The following is an 18,226-nucleotide window of genomic DNA, read 5'->3' as shown; positions in this document are numbered from 1 at the left end:
TTTAAAATCCAAAATATGGAACACTTCTAGCACCAAGCATTTCAGATACAGGGCACTCAACGTGTAAATACAAATGTATCATCAGTTAATAAAAGCCAGTAACCGAGAGTTGTGTTTGCTCTAGAAACTGATGAAAAAAAAAATTTTTTTTTTTTTTTTTAAGAGGAGTCTCGCTCTGTCACCCAGGCTGGAGTGCAGTGGCTTGATCTCGGCTCACTGCAAGCTCCGCCTCCCAGGTTCACACCATTCTCCTGCCTCAGCCTCCCAAGTAGCTGGGACTACAGGTGCCTGCCACCACACCGGGGTTTTTTTTTTTTTTTTTTTGTATTTTTAGTGGAGACGGGGTTTCACCGTGTTAGCCAGGACGGTCTCAATCTCCTGACCTCATGATCCGGCCGTCTCAGCATCCCTTGAAGTGCTGGGATTACAGGCGTGAGCCACCGCGCCCAGCCAAAACTGATGAAATTTTAAAGAGGCAGAGATAGTAAGATTGAATGAATACCTTCTTAAATAATTTTGTACCTCTAGTCCTTGCTTTAAAGCTCTCTGCCGGCCGGGCGCGGTGGCTCAAGCCTGTAATCCCACCACTTTGGGAGGCCGAGGCGGGCGGATCACGAGGTCAGGAGATCGAGACCATCCTGGCTAACATGGTGAAACCCCGTCTCTACTAAAAAATACAAAAACTAGCTGGGCGAGGTGGCGGGCGCCTGTAGTCCCAGCTACTCGGGAGGCTGAGGCAGGAGAATGGCGTGAACCTGGGAGGCGGAGCTTGCAGTGAGCTGAGATCCAGCCACTGCACTCCAGCCTGGGCCACAGAGCGAGACTCCGTCTCAAAAACAAAACAAAACAAAACAAAAAAGCAGAGCTCTCTGCCAACTTCCAAACTCACTGTTAATTCCAAACACAGGCATTGTTGGCCAACTAAATTTTATTGCCTTTAACTTCAATGATCTATAAAACCCCACGCTCTTAGGTCGACAGGTATCACTTTCCATGGTGACAACTATCTCCTCCTTTAAACGTGAATGGGCGTGCAGCTGGGGCACAGGGATGAAGAGGATTTCTGGGGTGGTGGTACTGTTCTACTTCTTAATCCAGGCAATGTTTACACAAATATGTTCAGTATATAATAAATAAAAAGTTATATGCTTATAATTTTTTATTTTTATCTATATATAATTCAATTAAAAGTCTATTAATTAACACATTTTCTCCTGGAAGTTTTCCCTTACTGATTTATCAGTTTCTGATCACTCTTCAACTCTTTTATCTACTGTCTTGGCTTGATGCATGTTAATTTTTCTACTGCTCCCATTAGCATGTTCATGGATATACTGGTTCTATTCAGCTAGCTCACAAACTCTAAAACAGTAACAATGTAAAAATGCCCACATGGACACTATATATACATAAATTACAAAGGTATATATTATATGGGTATACCTATAATTACCTACATATTATACAGGTATACTTATAATTATATAGGTATATATGATATAATTTTATGCATATATGTATAAAATTAACTGGATATATGTTAGAAATATATGAAGCAAATCTGGAGATGGTTTACTACAGTTTTTCTGCTGCCATTTTCAATTCAGTAAGGACTTTGAGGGTCTCATCATAAGTGATTTCAACATACACTAAAATAGCTCATAAAGTGTACCCTAGAACTTTCCAGATCAAACACATATTTCCATAAAAGATAACAGTCAACAGGTAATCATTTTCCTTCCATACTTTTGCAGAGACAAAGCTCTATAAAAATAGAACTACAATTCCTACCTGGGAGACTTCTTTGTTCATAATGAAAACTCAAAACAGATATGGTCAAATCTTGTGTTCCAGAGGGTAGCTTCCTGGGCAATGGGACAATGATGTTTTCCAGAGATGGCTCTAGTCTCTTCACTCTCACCTCATTTAAGGCCAATTATATAAACAACTAGAATAAAAAGACAAAAATAAAAGCAGAAGGGATGTTAGATTTTATTCTCCAATAAATAATAAAGGTCAGATATGCTAGAAAAAGAAAAAAATGCAACTTTCAGAGTGAAATGGAAAAATATTTCCAAAAGACAATGGATAAAGATCTCATTTTACAGCTTAAGTCCTTTCTGGTGATTAAGTACTCCTATTTGAGAATGATGCTTAGGTAAAACATAATTACATTCTACCCTTAAACTTCTGAAAGACTCATTTATATGTCTTTTAAAAGTTGTTTCTGGCTGCATTTGTATATATATCCTTTTTCCTACTTACAAATTCTGATTTTTTCATATTTTCAGTTATCACATAATTCTTTAGTTATGTAACACTCCTATAATATTTTATCTTCAAATTTGTAACTGAAAAAGTTTACAAACATTTTATATTTGTAATACTTCAAAAAGATGGTAGTTGACGTCTGGTTCTAGTAATGATGAACTACCTTATATCGAACTAATTTGCCCACAGATAACAGTTATAAACTCTGGACAAAATATAAAAAACAACTGTCTGAAGAAATTGGAAAGTGACCAAAGCAGACAGAAATTGTAGGGGTTCTGACCATTGAAAGAAAGGAATTATATTGAGTGAGATACACACTTATGAGACTCTCCTGGAAGGGAACTCTTCCCAGCACTCCCACTTAAGCTCAGAGAGGCTAGGTTTAAAGGAGAAAACCACAGTCTAATTGGCTTGAGGCATTAAAGAACGTAAATCAGAGCTAAAAGAAAGTTGGAAACTGAGTAGACTAGATTACAGATCTTACTTGAATTTTGCCAGTTTTTGCACGCACTCATTTTTTGTATGTCTTTTTTACAATTCTATGACATTTTAGCACATGTACAGATTCACATAACTATATCACAATCGAGATTCACTGCTCCATCACCACAGGTGAACTGTTTCATGCTGTTTATAATCACATCCCCCTTCCTCTTTCCTTAACTCTTGACAACTGCAATCTGTTCCCTATTTCTATAATTTTTGTCACTTTGAGAATACTACATAAATTGAATCATATAGCATGGAATCTTTTCAAGTTGGCTTTTCTAAATTTATTTTATTTATTATTTTTATTATACTTTAAGTTCTAGGGTACATGTTCACTCAGCATAATGCCCTTGAGATCCAACCAGTTTGGTGCATGTATCAATAGTTCCTTTTTATTGCTCCATGGTACAGTGGTGCCACAGTTTTTTTTCACTATTTGTCCTGTAAAGTGCATTTGGGTTGTGTTTAGTTTTTGGCTATTATAAATAAAGCTGCTATGAATATTTGTGTACAGGCTTTTGTAAAAACATTCGTTTTCATTTCAATGTCCGGGACTATAATTGCTGAGTTGTATAGTTAAGTGTATGTTTACTAGCCAGTAATTTAGCTGTCTACTAGAAGATAAATCAGTACTCTTCAAAAAGAGTTAACAGTCCACAATGTCATCCACAACATCCAGTATGCAATAAAAAATTACTAAACATGCAAAGAAGCTAGAAAATGTAACACCAGATCAGGAGAAAAGGTGGTCAACAGTAGCACACCACAAGTTGATTTAGGTGTTGGAAATACCTAACAAAGATGTGAAAGTAGCTATTATAAATATGTTTAAAGATTATATATATATATAAAGGGTAAACACATGAGAAATACTGGCAGCATATGGAAACTGAGAAAGAAATAAATGGAAATTCAAGAGCTAGATCATTCAATAGCAAATTTCAAGATTCACTGGCCAGACTTAACAACAGTAGATTTGTGACAGCAGAAAAACAAGTCAGTGAACTTGAAACGAAAATAATACCCAGTCTGAAGAAGAAAGAGAAAACAAACCACACAACCACACAAACCCCTTTTGTAATCTGGGGAAAACACACGCACACACACACACACACACACACACGCCTTCTGTAATCTGTTGGCAATACCAATGAGAGGAGAAAGATACTGGGGCAGAAATAGTATTATGCGGAAATAATGATTGAAAATTTTCAAAATTTGGTGAAAAATAAACTGTCAGATCCAGTGTGTCTCAATAAATCCCACTCAGAATAAATACAGAGACATCAACTCTGGCAAAGTCGAGTCAAACCACTAAAAAAAAATTAACATAAAAATTTGAAACTAGCTTGGTCAAGGTAGCACATCAAATACAAGAAAACAAATATATAAATGGTAACTGATTTCTCATTGGTAACAACAGAGGCAAGAAGATAATGGAATAATTTCTTCCATTAAAATACTGAAGGCGGGTAGCCCTATCAACTCACAATTCTATATCCAGCAAAAATATCCTTCAAAAAACTGAAGGCAAAATTAGAAACACTTTAACATAACCAAACATAATCTGTTGTAAGATTAATATATAAGAAATACTAAAGGAACTTTTTCAGGCTAAAGAGAAATGATGCTAGGTAAAGTCAGATCTACAAAACAGAAGCAAACGCATCAGAAATCATAAATACAAGGGTAAATAAAAAGGACTATGTATTTTTTATTCTTTAAAGGATGTACATATTCTTTCTTTAAAAGATAAGTGATTATATAAAAATATATTAAAAATATAAAATATTGTGGCATTTGTAATATATTAAATGTTAATCATATTACAATAATAACACAAAGGATTGGGAAGGTATAAATGCATTATACTGTTGCAAGTCTCTTAAATTTCACATAAAGTATTACAACATTAACTATAAATAAATTTATAAATTAAGGATATATATTTTAACTCCTAGAGCAGCCACTTAAAAATTATAAAAGAGTAGTGGTCAAAAGGTTATAAGGAATTTGAAAATATAAGAAAGTATAGCTAAAAAGTTAACAGGAATTATCAGTACTCTACTAAAAAATATTTGGTTAACCCAAAAGAGGGCACGAAAGTAGGAAAAGAAGAACAAGGAACAAATGGTATCTTAAACCCAACCATATTAATTACATTAAATATAAAATAACTAAACATTACAATTAAAAGATGGAAACTAGAGAAAAAGCAAACCCACACCATAAGCTGTCAATAAGAGATATAGTTTAAATATAAAGATACAAATAGGTTGAAAATTTTAAAAATGGAAAATAATATATTACACAAACAGCAAACATAAGAAAGCAATATAAATATCAGCAAAAGTAGACTTCAGGACTAGGAATGTAACTAAAGATAAAAAGGGAAGTTTCATAAAAGAGTCAATGCATCAGGAAGACAGAATCATCATTTTAAAGAAATTTTTAATTGTTTTAGAGATGGGGTCTTGCCCAGGCTGGTCTTGAGCTCCCAGGCTTAAGTGATCCTCCTACTGTGGCCTCCCAAAGTGCTAGGATTATAGGTGTGAGCCACCACGCCCAGCCAGAATCATAAGTTATGCAAATAATAACAGAGCTTCAAAATAAATGAAGCATAAACTAACAGAACTTAAAAGAGAAATAGAAAAATCCATACATATCATTGAAGATTTTAACATTCCTCTCTCAATAATAGATGAAACAACTAGATTTTTAAAAACCAGTAAGGAAATAGGAGATTTGAAGAACAGTGATAACTAGCTTGTCCTAAATGAACATTCATAGAACAGTACATCCAACAACTGGCAAATGTACATTTATTTGCAAGTGCACATGAAACTATTATTCAACATGAAACAAATGGTGAACCATTTTTTATATAACACATTTCTAAAGACTGAAATCTTAAAGGGTATGTTCTCTCACTACTATGGAATTAGAAACCATTAACATATCCAGAAAAGTCTTAAATAGGTAGAACTTTGACAACATACCTGTTAATGACCTACAGTGAAAGAAGAAAATGCAATGGAAATTAGAAAACAAGCGAAACTGAAATAAAGTAAACAAATGACAACAACATTAGTTGAATGACTCTGAAGCTGCATTTATACTCTGCATACACATACACACACACACACACAGACACACACTTTTTTTTTTTTTTTTTTTTTTTTTGAGACAGAGTCTCCCATTATCACCTGGACTGGAGTGGAGCGACACGATCTCGGCTCACTGCAACCTCCGCTTTCCAGGTTCAAGCGATTCTCCTGCCTCAGCCTCTCAAGTAGCTGGGATTACAGATGCCCATCACCACGCCCGGCTTATTTTTTGTATTTTTAGTAGAGGCGGGCTTTCATTATGTTGGTCAGGCTGGTCTTGAACTCCTGACCTCATGATCCACCTGCCTCGGCCTCCCAAAGTGCTGGGATTACAGGCATGAGCCACCACGCCCGGCCTATACTCTGCTTACAGTTTTTAAAAAGTTCAAAATCACAGATATAAACTAAAAATAATACATTTAATATTATAATCAATGGAATAAATATGGACAACTGAAAAAAACTAAAACTAAAAGTTGTTTTTTTGAAAAGGTAAAAAATTGATAAAACTTTAGCAAGACTGATCAAGAAAAAGTTACAAACACAAATTACTAATACTAGAAATGTGACGGATGTCACCACAGATCATACAAATATAGTGTTCTGAACAACATTATACAAATCAACTCAGTAACTGACATAAAATGAAAAATCTCAAAAAATTAAATTTTTTATTTTATTTATTAAAATAACCACAGAAAGAAACAGACTGTATGTATTAAATACATTTGTAATTAAAAACAAAACAAAACTCCAGGTCCAAATGGCATCACAGGTAAGCTGCATCCAACATTTAAGGAAGTAATAACGGCAATCTTATACACTTCCAGGAAAGTAGGAGAGGGATACTTCCCAATGTGTTTTATTAGGCTAGCAGAACCCTAATACTAAGACCTGGCAAAGATATTAACAGAAAAGAAAATCAGCCTCATGAGTACAGATTTATAAAAAAAAAAAAAAATCAAATTGAATCTAGATATATATAAGAATAGACTATTATCAAGTGGTATACCTAAGGATTTAAAATTCAAAAACCAATCTTCTGACGGAGATTAATATCCAGAATATACAAGGAACTCAACAGCAACAACAACAATGATCTGATTTAAAAAATGGGCAAATAATCTGAACAGGCATTTCTCAAAAGACATACAAATGGCCAAAAGAAGTCATACAAATATATGAAAACATGTTCAACATCATTAATCATCAGGGAGATACAAATCAAAACCACAATGAGGTAATCATCTCATCCCAGTTAGGATGATAGCTATTATCAAAAAGACAAAAAATAACAAATGCTGATGAGGATGTGGAGAAAAGAGAACTCTTAAACACTGTTGATGGGAATGTAAACCAGTAGAACCACCATGGAGAACAGTATGGAGGTTCCTCAAAAGAAAAGAAACTACAAATAGAACTACCATATAATACAGCAATCCCACTACTTGGCATTTAGCCAAAGAAAAGGAAATCAGTATATCGAAGAGACATCTGCACTACCATGTTGACTGCAACACTATTTACAATAGCTAAGATATGGAATCAATCTGGGTGTCTAACAACAGATGAATGGATAAAGAAAATGTAGCATAGATACATAATTGAGTACTATTCAGCCATAAAAAAGAATGAAATCCTGCTATTCATGGCAATGTGGCTGGAATTGGAAGAAATAAGCCAGGAACAGAAAATTAAGCACCACATGTTCTCACTCCTATGTGGAAGCTTAAAAAAAAAAAAAAAAAAAAAAGTTGATCTCATAGAAATAAAAGTAGAATATAAGATACTAGAGGCTGGGAAGCGTAGGGGGAAGAGGGATAGGGATAGAGAGAGATTTGTTGAAGGATACAAAATTATAGCTAGATAGGAGGAATAAGTCCTAGTGTTCTATACCACTGTTGGATAACTACAGTAAACAATATATTGTGTAGTTTTGGCCGGGTGCAGTGGCTCACGCCTGTAATCCCAGCACTTTGGGAGGCCGAGGCAGGTGGATCACCTGAGGTCGGGAGTTCAAGATCAGCCTGACCAACATGGAGAAACCCCGTCTTTACTAAAAAATACAAAATTAGCCACACATGGTGGCATACGCCTGTAATTCCAGCTACTTGGGAGGCTGAGGCAAGAGAATGGCTTGAACCGGAAGGTGGAGGTAGCGGTGAGCCGAGATCACGCCATTGCACTCCAGCCTGGACAAGAGCAAAACTCCACCTCAAAAAAAAAAACAAAACAGAAAACCCCAATATATTGTATAGTTTCGAACAGCTAAAAGTAAGATAATGAATGCGTGCAACATAAAGAAATGATAAATGTGTGAGATGATGGATAGGCTATTAATAATTACCCTGAGCTGATCACCATACATTATATGAATCAGACATCACTATCTAGCCCATAAATATGTACAATTATTATTTGTAAATTTAAAAATTAACATAAAAAATTTAAATCTAAACAATTTACCATATTAACAGAATCTTTTTTTTTTTTTTTTTTTTTTTTTTTTGAGGCGGAGTCTCGCTCTGTCGCCCAGGCTGGAGTGCAGTGGCCAGATCTCAGCTCACTGCAAGCTCCGCCTCCCGGGTTTACGCCATTCTCCTGCCTCAGCCTCCCGAGTAGCTGGGACTACAGGCGCCCGCCACCTCGCCCGGCTAGTTTTTGTATTTTTAGTAGAGACGGGGTTTCACCGTGTTAGCCAGGATGGTCTCGATCTCCCGACCTCGTGATCCGCCCGTCTCGGCCTCCCAAAGTGCTGGGATTACAGGCTTGAGCCACCGCGCCCGGCCACAGAATCTTAAAAAAAATCCCAAATGGATGCAGAAAAAGCATCTGAGAAAAATCAGCACCCATTCATGATAAAACTCTCAGTAAGCTGAAAGTTAAAAGTTATTCCTTCAATCTGATAAGGAGGATAAATGAAAAACCTACAGCTAGTACTTTATACAATGGTAAAATATTGCAAGTTCTCATAATACTGTGTTCAAGTCAAGAATGTTCACTCTCCCCACTTCTATTCATCATTGTATTGAATATAGTGGAGCTCCTACTCAGGGCAAAAAGGCCAGAAAAAGAAATAAAAGTTAGGGAAGAAAATTAAAATTGTCTTTATTTATTTAAAAATGAATTTTTGGTCAATAATTTTAAGGAATCTGAGAACCAATCATTAGAATTAGGTGAATTTGGCAAGGTGAATATACTATACAAAGGGGAATACAATAAAGTGAATTTAGTAAGGTGAATTCACAAGGTGAATATACAAATATCAATTGTTTCTATATAAATGTAGCAAACAATTGGAAAATAACATTTAAAAACAATTTTATTTTTTATTGATAATAGCATCAAAAACAAAATACTTAGGAATTAATTTAATAAAACCTACGGCAAGACTTAAAACTTTGCTGAAAGACACAAAAAGAGATCTAAAAAACACTGATTTAACATGTTCATAGGTTTAAAGACTGAATAGTGTGAAGATGTTAGTCCACTCCCAGATTAATTCATATATTCAAAAAGAAAATGAATGGTTTACTTTATGCATATCTGATGTATTTTACTATCAATAAATACAAACCTATTTTCAACAATACATTTGTAATTGTTTTTTAATGTCTGTTTTGGGTTTTTGCTTTTTATAAAAAAACTATATTTTCTCTAAATCATGATGATTTCCCCAATGGTGAATTCCATATTAACGTGGAATGTTTAATGTTAGCAAACTGAATTGCTCCTATCAACTGGATCCTGACCTCTTACTGCCCCTCCAAATTCAATGCTTTTTATATGTTCAATATTTTTTTCTTTCCTTGACTTAAACTCATACTTCGAAAACTCAAAGAAACTTAAACTTCCAGCTCTTCATATTGGCTTATAGTTAAACTATTAAAGAAAGGGATTTATAGTTAGATTAGCCCATTGTTCTCATTGTATATGTCTAGTTTACCTGCATTTGTAATAAAGTTAGTGCCCTAAAACATTTCATAGGGGATGACATTCCTTTTGATTACTACTTTGTAATTGATAAGTAGTCATTATATATGGCAAAGATAGTCATCCACAAACCCAGGTTCTGTCTTCTTATTTGACTTCCAAGAAAAGGCACTCCCGAAAATCATTTGTGTACTTTACCATGTTAGCCAAATAATACCACCATCTTTTATAAAACCTGAGAGTTTTCATGAGTACATTTATTTATTGATTATAAGTACTTTTTCAAAACCAAGCAGTAACTAAAGTCAGATGGATTCCTACTAATAATTCAGGGTCCCCAGAACAGCTTGCTCATGCTGACGAACTCATGGCCAGTCATGCAAGTGAACAGGGAAACCATGCTGATGGGAGGCTGAGCACAGTCACTTAGGGACTGCACGAAGGCAGAAAAGTACATGATGAATCCATATTCAAAAAAGATATGCAGATGGTGAGAAGTGAAAAATATAAAAACCAAGAGATAGATGACACATAGAGACCAAAAAAGGAGAACTATGAAGGAATGGGGGGAAAGAATGATGCAGATCATCTGATGTTTGTTATTATGGAATCAGTAAGATTATTCCTCTAAATATTAATTATTTAGTAATTATTACATGATTACTACATGATCACCTGTGCAATCCAAAGTTCAATATTTTGAAAGTATTTTCTAGGGCAGGTATAGGGTACCTCACACCTGTAATCCCAACATTTTGGGAGGCCCAGGCAGGAAGATCACTTGAGGCCAGGAGTTTGAGAACAGCCTGGGCAACAAAGTGAGACCCGGTCTCTACAAAACAATTTAAAAATAAGCCGGGCAAGGTGGTGTGTGCCTGTAGTCCTGGCTACTCAGTTGAGGGGCTGAAATGGGAGTATCGCTTGGGCCCAGGAGTTGAAGGCTATTGCGAGCTATGATTGGGCCACTGCACTCCAGCCTGGGCAAAAGAGCATGATCTTGTCTCGGTGGTGGGGGCGTTCCTCCCTTAGGAATCCAGGGTAGGAGACCTGAGACAGATGGAACAAACCCTTAATAAACCCCCACAGCTATTGGACATGACTGAAGCTTCCAATTCCTAGTTTCAAATTGTCTCTCATGGGTAAAGGCCCTTCTATCTTCATTGTCTGCTTCTGATGCGGGATTTTGTCATATGTACTGGCTAATGCAGTACCTCAATTCCCATTTAAGAATCAGATGAGAAAGCAAGGTGACAGAAAACTGCCTATAATGTACCTAACACATAAAAGGAAATCTAGAAAACACTCTTGCTTTGTTATTTTGGAGTTAGGCAAAGGGCCAGAATTTAAAGCTATAAAGAAAAACACAACAACTAAATACCTATAGATCTATTACTCAGAAGTAACAATAGTAAACATTGTGATATATTTATCTTCTTTTTAAAGAAATGAAGCATCACCAATAAAGCTAAAGTCCCCATACTTAGAGCCCGCCCTGTTCCTTCCCCCTCCCCTTGATAGAGGTAACCATTATTATGAATTTGGTACATATCCTTCTGGTCAATTTTTTATATCATTTTTAGACATACATATATCCATAAACAATGTAATGTTGTATGTTTTGAAATACACATTTAAAATGTACATATACCATACATATTCTGCATTTTGCTGACTTCATACATTATGTTTTGGAGTTCTATCCATGTTGAAGTGTGCATGTGTTCTGTTCATATATGTATGTGAATATACCACATCTTAGCCATTTCTGTATTTAGGTTGTCCATAGTTTTTATTATTACAAATAATGGCTCAATGAATGTTCTTATACACAGCATCTTGTTCAGATCTTCATATGCATAAGTACAAGAATTTCTAATGGCAATATCCAGAAGTAGAATTTCTAGATTGTAATATTTGCATATGTACAACTCCACTTGCCATCTGGCAAACCGTTTACCAAAATAATTGTTTCAGACTTCCACCAGAGTGTGTGGTTTGAGAGAGCCATTTTCCCCATATCCTTCCCAATTCTTGATATAATTAATTTTTTTACCCTATCAAATGGATGAAAAACAGTATCTCCTTTCAATTTGCATTTCCCTGAATATTATGGAGCCTAGGTATCTAAGTTTGCTTTTTTATATTTCCTATTCTTTAAATGAGTATTGGTCTACTTTCATCCATTACATTAGGCACTCAATAAGCACTTTGCTTTCAATTACGAGAAATTTTCTTGAATTATACTATTCATTTTTTCTTTCTTTTCATTTATTGTTTTCCCTTTTGTGGAATGTTTAATAATACAACTCCTGGACTAGTATCTTTATTTTATCTTCTGTTTATTATTTCTTTGCCCTTTTGCTCTACTTTCTAGAAAAATTTCCTCAACTTATTGTCCAATATTTCTTTGAGTTTTTCTTTTCTACTATATGTTCTCAATTGGTAAAAACTCTTTTTTGCTCTCTGAATGTTCTTTTTAAAATATCTCATTCTAGCTTTATTGGTGCAGCATCCAGTCTTTCTGCATGTACATACCTGGGTACTTGTATATATGTGTGCGTGTGTGTGTATGTATGTATATGTATCTATATATGGCTGTATGTGTACGTGTGTGTATGTTTATATGTGTGTACATGCATACATATACATAAAGTTTTCTAGGTGGCATGATCTATTTTCTCCATTTTTTTTTTCTATTTGCTTATTTTGGTTTCTGTCATTCATATTAGAAGCTTTCCTCAGATGCCCAGTGGTATTCAGTTCTCTGGGTACACAAAGTTGACTGAAAGCTCTAGTTACATACATGGGGCTTATCGATTATGACCTTCCCTACAACAGGGCAATCTGTCCAGGCTCTTTGTGAGGACACAGATATTTATGTGAGAAACCTGGCTCCCATTTTCTAATGCTTAGCTTATTTTTCAAGCACCTGTATACAGGTAAAGTAGTTTCACATTGTTAACCTATACCCCTAGAAGAAACAAACTTACCAAGTGGAGTACAGTATTTATGTATAGTTATTTTTGTCTTTAGGTTTTTCTCCTTGAGTCGGTGAGATTCTCAAAAAGATTCCTCCTGTTTCCTGCCTGGATGCTAAAGGGCCTAGTTTTCAATTTGGGAGCCAGTAACAGAGAAGGGGGCCAGGAGTTCTGAGCACTGGAAATGTCAATACTCAATTCCTCTCCACCTTCAATGTGACTGGTGTCCACTAGCCAAGAGACCCTCTGTTTTAACGTGAAAGATGGACCTCAAGTCTCCCACCTGTCAGGATGGGAGAAGTGCATAAGCACAGTGACAGAGAAGAAGGAGATCAGGGCAACTAATGGCTTTTTAAAAAGCTTTTAAACCATCTTCCTCATTTTAGCTCACTTCCCTTCTTTTTTTTTTTTTTTTTTTTGAGATGGAGTCTTGCTCTGTCGCCCAGGCTGGAGTGCAGTGGCCGGATCTCAGCTCACTGCAAGCTCCGCCTCCCGGGTTCACGCCATTCTCCTGCCTCAGCCTCCTGAGTAGCTGGGACTACAGGCGCCCACCACCTCACCCGGCTAGTTTTTTGTATATTTTTTAGTAGAGACGGGGGTTTCACCGTGTTAGCCAGGATGGTCTCGATCTCCTGACCTTGTGATCCGCCCGTCTCGGCCTCCCAAAGTGCTGGGATTACAGGCTTGAGCCACCGCGCCCGGCCTTACTTCCCTTCTTAACTTCCAGAGATACATAATACATAATATCTGAGCCTTTTGAAGATTCACCAGTATCAGTTCAACTGGTCATCAGATTTCTTCCCTTAAAAGTGGCTTTTTCAAGTTTAGTGAGATTGCTACTACTATTTACCAGCTATTCTACCCCTTCAAAAAATTTGTCATATTCCCTCCCACTCTCCTAGTCTCCCTGGATTTATGACTTTTTAAAAATCCTTACTTATCCTATTTTTGTTGTTGTTTAACTAAACTGTTGTTTTGAGAGGGAACAATACTAAGTGCTCAATGTACCACTTTTACCCCAAATCAAAGACTATATATTATTATTTCTAACATTTTATTTATTTCAATCTTCCTGTTATTTTATAATTATTCAAAAATTTTTACTTCATGTATATATTATCACCTTAATCTTTTTGAGAATTTAAAAATCCACTTTCCTGACATTTTTGAGAACCTGTAAGCAACAGAAATTACTCAATAACATAAAGAATTATATGACAGAAATAGAGTTAACCATAGGCAGCAAGGCTATTGGAAAGGTTTGGGAAAAGAACCAGCTTTCGACCAAGAGAATGTCCTTCTGTACACACAAGCTGAAACCATGGATTGTGACTTTTAAAAGGCAGGAAAAAAAATCCATCTTTCATTACCAAATACTGCCTTATGATATGTCTGTCAAAAGAAATTGTGGTTTAATGTTCTCTCTCTTTTTTATCACTGTTCTTAAGTGTATTTTATCTAAGTATCGCTTAATGTTCTCTCTTGTAAGGAAGTAAAAAAACAAACTTACCAACTAGAGCACAGTATTTATATACCTAAAGGACAGTAAATTCTCTCACCCCGGTATACTAACTGTGAGGTGTGATGAAAGTTTGTTATTAAAAACATTAAAATACCAATGATTTACATATTATTTACTTAAAATTAGAGTAGATTCAAGATTATTATAATGTGGCTTTAACTTATCTTCTTTAGGATATACTTTTTGATGGGGAGAGAAAAGAACAAAGTTAGTCAAAATTCCCAGTGTTCTGGGACTCACAGTTTAGGTTAGCTATACTGCCATCCAGTAGTGAGTCATTATAAATAAACCATTAACACTAATGGCAATTATAAATTATTTTGGTGGCATGCAGTTACAATTCCATAGTAACTTATTATTTTACCCCAAATACAATTTAAAAAGAAGGTGCCTGAAAAAGAAGGTTTTATGAGATCAAATTTTGGGTGAAAAAATGCAAGATTTTAATAAAAGAATGAAGAAAGAATATTACCAACTTTCTTATTAATGATGACACAAGTCGTGCTCTCCAAATTCAAGATGAAAAAGATTTAAATGAAATTTGAAATCAAACCATCCATATTAATGTTAAAAACACTGTAAACATTGAAAATGCTGTAAATTATTCAATACATGTATAAAGTTTATTTGACTTTTCCATAGACTTTAAAATAAAGTTGTTTGCTTTTTGTAGTAGAATAGCAGTGCCAGGCCTCTGAGCCCAAGCTAAGCCATCATATCCCTGTGACCTGCACGTACACATCCAGATGGTCTGAAGCCACTGATGATCCACAGAAGTGAAAATAGCCTTAACTGATGACATTCCACCATTGTGATTTGTTTCTGCCCCACCCTAACTGATCAATGTTCTTTGTAATCCTCCCCTACCCTTAAGAAGGTTCTTTGTAATTCTCCCCATCCTTGAGAATGTACTTTGCGAGATCCACCCCCTGACTGCAAAACGTTGCTCCTAACTCCACCACCTATCCCAAAACCTGTAAGAACTAACGATAATCTACCACCCTTTGCTGACTCTCTTTTTGGACTCAGTCAGTCCACCTGCACCCAGGTGAAATAAACAGCCATGTTGCTCACACAAAGCCTGTTTGGTGGTCTCTTCACATGGACACATAAGACAAGCAGTATTTACTTATTTTTTTTATCTTTCACTTTAATAAAAGTGATTTCATTGTTTTTATGATTACAACATGCTTTTACGAAAAACTTGCAGTCTCTCTCCAGAAAAGAACTCATTTATTCACATAACTTTTTAGGTGACTTTAAAAATCTAAGAATTCGGCCGGGCGCGGTGGCTCAAGCCTATAATCCCAGCACTTTGGGAGGCCGAGACGGGCGGATCACGAGGTCAGGAGATCGAGACCATCCTGGCTAACACGGTGAAACCCCGTCTCTACTAAAAAAAAATTACAAAAAACTAGCCGGGCGAGGTGGCGGGCGCCTGTAGTCCCAGCTACTCGGGAGGCTGAGGCAGGAGAATGGCAGGAACCCGGGAGGCGGAGCTTGCAGTGAGCTGAGATCTCGCCACTGCACTCCAGCCTGGGCGACAGAGCGAGACTCCGTCTCAAAAAAAAAAAAAAAAAAAAAAATCTAAGAATTCATGAGTGCTGTTAGAAGACATAAGTGCATTATGTTGGAAAGATATGAAACCTGTTGCTGCTCTGTGGCCAGAGCAAGAATTGCAAGTAATATATCTGAGCACCATTAGTAAGTGGCAAGAATTCCACCAGTGGACCAGTAATAAAGAGAACCACCACCTCAGAGAAAGTCTCTTGGATACGGGCAACAAGACATATGAAGAATAACGTTCATGCTAACAAAGTTTATAAGAGCAAAAAGTAGGAACAACTCAAATGCCCATCAATAATAGAATCTGGTATATTGATAAAATAAAACTTCACACCAGTGAAATAAATTAACAGCTTCAGTTATCCACATCTGCCTACAGGTAACCACATTCCCTTCTTATAACCAAGACAGTATAGCATTAAGATTAAAAGTATAGATTCTGGAGTCCAACTCCATTTGTAGCTTTTTGACCTTAATCTTTCCATGCCTCCATTTCCTCATCTACAAAAAGTGCGGTAACACTTGTACCTAGTCAAGAATTGTTCAGAAAGTAAAGATTTAATATTTTTAAGTTACTTAAAACAGTGTCTGGCACATGATAAACAACATGAAAGTGTCTGATTAATAATAACCAGACTATAGCTAGCTAAATTTAATTTACTTTAATTTGTCTTCTACTTGGCAGCCACCTTTCTAATAAATGATGGGAGCATCATGTTTTCCCTTAGTTTTTCCCTGACTTGCATTTCACACATTCCTTTAATTATTCATTATATCCTCCTGTTTCAGTAACATATATTCAGGAGATTTTAGGTATCTTTTTTTTTTCTTTCAAATCTCAATGTTTCTAGGAAGAGATTAAAGTTTACATTCTAAGTTTAATGATAAAGTGTAAAAAAAAAACCCCAAAAAACTCAAACAGTACAGTAAGAAGTCAACCCAGAGTATTTCGTTATATCTTAATTTTTACTTCTTGTTCCTTTTGAAAAAAGGTAGAATATAAACTTTTATAAACTGGGTGTTTAAAAGTCTGTACATCAACTACTAAATCTAAAATATTCATGACTCTTACATGCATCATTATATTCATGTTAAAGAGGAAAGCACTAGTAGATTTCAATATTACTAATTCTGGGTGCAGTTTAAACACATCTATTTTGAAGACAAACTATTCTCAAAAGAGTGTTGATACTTTTTTCAATGCTCTATTATAAGTGCCTGTAAGCATCTGCCTTGAGTTCTAAACTCAATTCCTCTACTCTCCTTTACTTTTCCCCATCCACAAAAAGGTACCTTCATACCCATTCAATCGCTGCTACCCAAATCCCAGATATCACCACCCTTTAAAGTTTTACACTATCACACCTTATATATTCAATCATCAAGCCCCACCTTATCTATTCCCTTGCATACACACAAATCCAGTATCCTATTCCTGCTTACACACCCCTTCCACAGGGTTTTATCTCACTTATGATAAAATCCAAAACTCACAGCATAGCCACTCTCCCCATAGCATACTATGCTTTAACCACACTGGTCTTTATTAAAAGTTTCTCCTATTCCCCAATCTTTCTTCCGTACTCTATGGCCTTACCTACAATATATTACCTGCTGTGAATAATCCCTCATACCTTCTTCATCTATCCAATTCCTATTCATTCTTCCAACTTCAGCTAAAATTCTACTTCTCTTAACCCAGTAATCTAAATGAGCCTCCATGTACTTTCATGACATTTTCTTATTTTTCTTCACAACATTTTTTCCACTATTTTTATTTACATATTTGTTGTGTCATTATGTGTTTATTGCGTATCTCTCTCACTCAACTGTAAGCTCCACGCAGGTATTTTTAATCTGGAGCAGAGTAGATATACAACATTAAAAAAAATTAATGTATGGAATTAACGAACCTGCTCTAACTCAACAATCCTAATATAGTTAAAAGCTCAAAGAGAATAAGCTCTGATCATTACTGGTCAAAGAACATTACAAATTTTTCTATGCAAACCCATGAGCTTCAGAATAATGGCATTGGTTGGGGTACATACCAGATTTTTTTTTTCTGAGATGGAGTTTTGCTTTTGTTACCCAGGCTAGAGTGCAATGGCGCAATCTCAGCTCACTGCAACCTCTGCCTCCCAGGTTCAAGCAATTCTCCTGCCTCAGCCTCCCAAGTAACTGGGTATAGGAACCCGCCACCACATCCAGTTAATTTTTGTATTTTTAGTAGAGACGGGGTTCCAACATGTTGGCCAAGCTGGTCTCGAACTCTTGACCTCAGGTCCTCCACCCGCCTTGGCCTCCCAAAGTGCTGGGATTACAGGTGTGAGCTACTGTGCCCGGCCTCCCAGATT

The 18,226-nt window shown here is 35.9% G+C and overlaps 1 protein-coding gene across 3 annotated transcripts in view; it reads right to left on the bottom strand.

Moving 5' to 3' along the window:
- NCOA1 (nuclear receptor coactivator 1) overlaps positions 1–18,226 on the bottom strand; it is a 282,993-nt gene that overhangs the window by 135,194 nt on the left and 129,573 nt on the right. For all 3 annotated transcript variants that reach the window (XM_033176431.1, XM_033176432.1, XM_033176433.1), the window contains one exon: positions 1,792–1,948. The gene's annotated coding sequence lies outside the window, so the exon portion shown is untranslated. The remainder of the gene's footprint in view (positions 1–1,791; positions 1,949–18,226) is intronic.

This window comes from Trachypithecus francoisi, unplaced genomic scaffold, assembly GCF_009764315.1.
Source record: "Trachypithecus francoisi isolate TF-2019V2 unplaced genomic scaffold, Tfra_2.0 Lachesis_group17, whole genome shotgun sequence".
NCBI lineage: Eukaryota > Metazoa > Chordata > Mammalia > Primates > Cercopithecidae > Trachypithecus > Trachypithecus francoisi.
This window is presented reverse-complemented; position numbering and strand designations above follow the sequence as displayed.